We start from the raw sequence: 6000 nt of genomic DNA, 5'->3' as shown, positions 1-6000 counted from the left end.
CGGACATCGAATCCGTGGGACCCATGAAGTAGCGGCTGTACATGTCCATTGTGCTCATCTCTGCTCATTCAGGTGATTAATGTGGGGTGATGGCATTTCTGAATGGCTACATGTTTAACCACTTCAATACCGGGCACTTTTATCCCCTTCCTGCCCAGGCCAATTTTCAGCTTTCAGCACTGTCACACTTTTAATGACAATTGCGCAGTCATGCAACACTGTATCCATATGAGATTTTTATCATTTTTTTCACACAAAAAGACATTTCTTTTGGTGGTAACTACCCTCCTGGGTTTTTTTTTTGAGTGCCATAGACTGCAATGTAAACCCTCAAACGTTGCATGAAAGTCACATGTGTTCTGCGTGAATTAGGCTAATACCAATGTTATGTAGGCTATTTCTCTTCTAAATAAGTGTTCTTTTATTGTGGACAGAATACTGCATTATGGACACGAGATGGTGCTCGGGCAGATAGGAAATACATATGTCTTTGTACGAATGCTTACATTTATTTGCTAATCCCTTCAGTGTTCTCTAGAATTGTTACATTATATCTCTTGTTACTCTCAACTCCATCTAGTGGCCATAATACAGCATTTACAAAATTACAGCTGACATACAGGACAAGGGAAGTAGTACTGTGCAGAGTCCATACATACAGAATAAGAACAGATACCATCAGAACAGTCTGTCCTTGCATCAGGTGTCCCAGCAGAGTCCGTCCTTGCATCAGGTGTCCCAGCAAAGTCCGTCCTTACATCAGGTGTCCCAGCAGAGTTCGTCCTTGCCTCTGGTGTCCCAGCAGAGTCCGTCCTTGCATCAGGTGTCCCAGCAGAGTCCGTCCTTGCATCAGGTGTCCCAGCAGAGTCCGTCCTTGCATCAGGTGTCCACAGCAAAGTCCGTCCTTACATCAGGTGTCCCAGCAGAGTTCGTCCTTGCCTCTGGTGTCCCAGCAGAGTCTGTCCTTGCATCAGGTGTCCCAGCAGAGTCCGTCCTTGCATCAGGTGCCACCAGCAGAGTCCATCCTTGCATCAGGTGTCCCAGCAGAGTCCGCCCTTGCATCAGGTGTCCCAGCAGAGTCTTTCCATGCATCAGTTGCCCCCAGCAGAGTCTGTCCTTGCATCAGGTGCCCCCAGCAGAGCCCCCCTTACATCAGATGTCCCCAGCAGAGTCCGTCCTTGCATCAGGTGTCCCAGCAGGGCCCCCCTTACATCAGATGTCCCCAGCGGAGCCCCCCCTTACATCAGGTGTCCCCAGTGGAGCTTCCCCTTACATCAGATGTCCCCAGCGGAGCCCCCCCTTACATCAGGTGTCACCAGCAGAGCCCCCCTTACATCAGATGTCCCCAGCGGTGCCCCTCTTACAGCAGGTGTCCCCAGCGGAATCCCCCTTACATCAGATGTCCCCAGCGGAGCCCCCCCTTACATCAGGTGTCCCCAGCAGAGCCCCCCTTACATCAGATGTCACCAGCGGTGCCCCCCTTACATCAGGTTTCCCCAGCGGAGCCCCCCTTACATAAGGTTTCCCCAGCGGAGCCCCCCTTACATCAGATGTCCCCAGCGGAACCCCCTTACATCAGGTTTCCCCAGCGAAGCCCCCCCCTTACATCTGATGCCCCCAGCAGAACCCCCCTTACATCAGGTTTCCCCAGCAAAGCCCCCTCTTACATCAGATGCCCCCAGCAGAGCCCCCCTTACATCAGGTGTCCCCAGTGGAGCCCCCTTACATCAGGTTTCCCCAGCAGAGCCCCCCCTTACATCAGATGTCCCCAGCGGAGTCCCCCCTTACATCAGATGTCCCCAGCGGAGCCCCCCTTACATCAGGTTTCCCCAGCAGAGCCCCCCTTACGTCAGGTTTCCCCAGCAGCGCTCCCCCTTACATCAGGTTTCCCCAGCGGAGCCCCCCCTTACATCAGATGTCCCCAGCGGAGCCACCCTTACATCAGGTTTCCCCCGCGGAGCCCCCACTTACATCAGGTTTCCCCAGCGGAGCCCCCCATACATTATGTTTCCCCAGCGGAGCCCCCCTTACATCAGGTTTCCCCAGCGGAGCCCCCCTTACATTAGGTTTCCCCAGCGGAGCCCCCCTTACATCAGGTTTCCCCGGTGGAGCCCCCCCCTTACATCAGGTTTCCCCAGCGGAGCCCCCTTACATCAGGTTTTCCCAGCGGAGCCCCCCCTTACATCAGGTTTCCCCAGTGGTGTCCCCCTTACATCAGGTTTCCCCAGCGGAGCCCCCCTTACATCAGGTTTCCTCAGCGGAGCTCCCCTTACATCAGGTTTCCCCAGCGGAGCCCCCCCTTACATCAGGTTTCCCCAGCGGAGCCCCCCCTTACATCAGGTTTCCCCAGCGGAGCCCCCCTTACATCAGGTTTCCCCAGCGGAGCCCCCCCTTACATCAGGTTTCCCCAGCGGAGCCCCCCTTACATCAGGTTTCCCCAGCGGAGCCCCCCTTACATCAGGTTTCCCCAGCGGAGCACCCCTTTACAACAGTTTTTTCCTAGTATGTCTCCACCAGCCGTGTGGTTACAATAACGGGGTGGAGTGGGGCGGAGGGTGATGGGAGCGAAGCGGGGCAGAGGGTGGGCAATGACACAGGAGCTCTGTCTAGCCTCCCAGCCGTGTTCCTGGTCTTCTTAAAAATGGTGGCCAGCGGAGACAATGTCTCTGCCGGCCGCGGACCTCTAGCAGCGGCGGTGGAAAATTGTGGAAAACCCGAATTTCTCGTGACATTTCCTGGGAAGCAATAAATTCGGGAAATTGTCTAAATCCCGGAAATGTCCCGGGAAATTCTGGACAGTTGGTAAGTATGCATACATACAGAATAAGAACAGATACTGAAAATTACACCAGACATACAGGACAAGAGAAGTGGTACTGTGCAGAGTCCATACATACAGAATAAGAACAGATACTGAGAATTACACCCAGCATACAGGACAAGAGAAGTAGTACTGTGCAGAGTCCATACATACAGAATAAGAACAGATACTGAGAATTACACCCGACATACAGGACAAGAGAAGTAGTACTGTGCAGAGGGTGTGGCTGCTTGTGGAGCAGCTGAAGTCTGTGTGGTGCTGAGCTCCTCTGATGTCTGGTACAAGCCCAGGGTTGGGCTCCCCTGGGCGGGGATCTCTCTCAGGAGAGTCCCAGGCTTTCCGGCCTACACAAGGACTGTCAGGTGAAGCTGTGGTTGGTGGTGAAGCCGGAGGATGGAGTTCTGGGAATGGGAAGCAATCTGCAGAGACTGTAAGTAGACGTGGAAATGTTTGTATGAAAAGTACCGATAATACTGAGAAGAGGAAGTCTGGTGATGTTATTCAGCAAAAGAGTTCTCAGTCCAGCCAGTCATTGCAGGCCCAGCAAGCCCAGCACAGTGCAGCTCAGTCTGTTCAGAGACATGTTATTATCGCTCAGCACAGTCCAAACACTGGAAGTGCAACTCAAAGAACCCCTCAGAGTAGGGCTCATTCAGTCCAGCAACATGACACCCAGTACAGTCCAAGTTCTGGAAGCGTGATCCAATCCAGCCAGCCATTGCAAGCCCAGCACAGTGCAGCTCAGTCTGTTCAGAGACATGTTATTATCGCTCAGCACAGTCCAGACTCTGGAAGTGCAACTCAATCCAGCCAGTCATTACAGTCAATGCAAACCCCTCAGAGTGGGGCTCATTCAGTCCAGGAACTTACTAATACCACCCAGTACAGTCCAAGTTCTGGAAGCGTGATCCAATCCAGCCATCCATTACAACCACAACAAGCTCAGCAGAGTGCAGCTCATAGAGCTCAGAGTGGAGCAGAGACATCGGTTTCTACCAGTACTCCTCGCAAATACACCAGAACTTCCTTAGAACAAAAAACCATTAAAGAGAACTTACAACAGTGTGTAATGGTGGGCAGCAGCCAGGGACGTTCATCGCGCTCTAAGCTGCAGCAGAATAAAGAGGAGGGTGGTAATCATTTTCCACAATCTGCCCCAGTGAAACCATCTACACCCAGCAGAGACCCTCAGACCAGTACTGGTAATGGGAAGATGGACAAGAATTTCAAGCGTCCTGCAGCCGCGAAGCAGAAAGTGTTAAAGTCTGAACCTGCGCTGCACCTGGCTGACAAAATTCCTTTCCTTGTAAAAAGAATGGAGTCCCTGAGAAAAGCCAAGACTAGGATCCAGAAGCAGATTGAATGTGTTTATAGACTTAAAGCTGCCAACCCTAAGAAGGAAATTTTATATGACAGCAAACTGAACTCCCTGGGCATTGAACTGGCCGGTGTGTCAAAGGACATTGATGCTGTTCTGGAAGAACTGGGACCAGTGGCGGAGGTGTACCACAATCCTGATCGATTTGAGGCGGGATTGAGTGGAAGGATTGAGTCTTCTACAGAGTCAGACTCTGGGGATTCGGTCCAACACACGCAGCCACAACATGTGTCTCCTGAAGGGAAGACTGTGCAGCCTCTGGAGGGCAGTGAGGTTGGAGTAGATCCTCCTGCTGGACTTCCAGCTCTGGAGGGTGGTGGAAACATCAGTATAACCCAGCAGACATTCACAGTACAGGAGACTCAGAGGAGTGACATGGTGGACTCCCAGCACATGGATTGTGAGAACAGTGCTGCTGCCACTAGTACTCCTGGTGGGAGCCATGCTGGGGGGACTGGTGCTCATGGTGGGAGCCATGCTGGGGGGACTGGTGCTCATGGTGGGAGCCATGCTGGGGGGACTGGTGCTCATGGTGGGAGCCATGCTGGGGTGACTGGTGTTCATGGGGGGAGCCATGCTGGGGTGACTGGTGTTCATGGGGGGAGTAACACTGGGGTGACTGGTGTTCATGGGGGGAGTAACACTGGGGTAACTAGTAATGATGATATGAGGTGCAGTGATGATGTCACTAATATTGATGTGGTGAATGATTCTGATGTTATCAATGCTGGTATATCTGAATGGGGTCATCAGCAGTCTGAGGGCTCTGAGAATGTAGCGATGGAGGAGTCAGTTCAGAATAAGTCTCAGGATTTCCCCCCTTTGGTGGATCCTCCACCTGCTCCACAAGGGAATGCTGGTTCATCTGGTCATGTCCCTCCTCGGAATGCCTGGAGCCGTGGGGCCCCTTCTTTTTCCACCAGTAACAATTATACTGGTCAGGCCTTTAAGAGAAGGAATGTGGTGAGATTGAAGCATAGGGGTTCCAGAGAGGAGCTCCCTGATCGGAGGTTTGTAGTAAGGGAGTTGCTGTGTCATCAGATGGGGTTTGCTCCTGCAGACATACTGGCAGTCATCAATCTCCCTGACAGACAAGGTTATGATGTCAGCTTTAAGCTCATGTCTGACTTAGACAGGTTCTGGGCCAGTTTCAGTGGTTTGCGGGACAAAGAGGGTTGGAGGAATTTCATCTTTATTCCCATCTCCAAACCTGACACAGCAAATGTTACCATCATGTTCTGGAATGAGTCTGTGCCCCCCCAGGATGTTGTCATCTGGCTTAGAAGACATTGTGAAATGGTTTCTGAGTTGACAAAAACTAAAGACAGTGATGGGATCTGGACGGGTGGTTGGAGGGTTCTTGTTAAGTTGAGGCAAAGTAACAATGTTACCCATCACCTGCCAAACTCTTTTTTCATTGGGCGGGAGAGAGGAGTTTGCTTCTATGCAGGTCAGCCCAGGTTATGTTATAAATGTGGTAAATCTGGCCATGTGGCGAATGTTTGTACGATCCTGAAGTGTAATCTTTGTGGGGAGGTTGGCCACATCAGTTCTACCTGTGAGAAGGTTAAGTGCAATCTATGTGGTGGGCTTGGCCATTTCCATAGGGATTGCCCGGAGGCCTTCCATAATAAGGATGGGGAATCTGCAGACAATGAATTGTTGGCTGCAGCAGAACAACTAGAGGAGGAAGCCTTAATGAATGGGGCTGTATTGACTAGGGAGGAGGTGGTCCCGGAGGTCCAGGAGACTACTCCCGGGCGGATGGACAGTGTTCAGCAGGCTGAGGAGCAGCCGGCCC

Source organism: Aquarana catesbeiana, linkage group LG06 (assembly GCF_042186555.1).
Source record: "Aquarana catesbeiana isolate 2022-GZ linkage group LG06, ASM4218655v1, whole genome shotgun sequence".
NCBI lineage: Eukaryota > Metazoa > Chordata > Amphibia > Anura > Ranidae > Aquarana > Aquarana catesbeiana.
The sequence above is the reverse complement of the archived record's forward strand: the minus strand, read 5'-3'. Positions refer to the sequence as shown.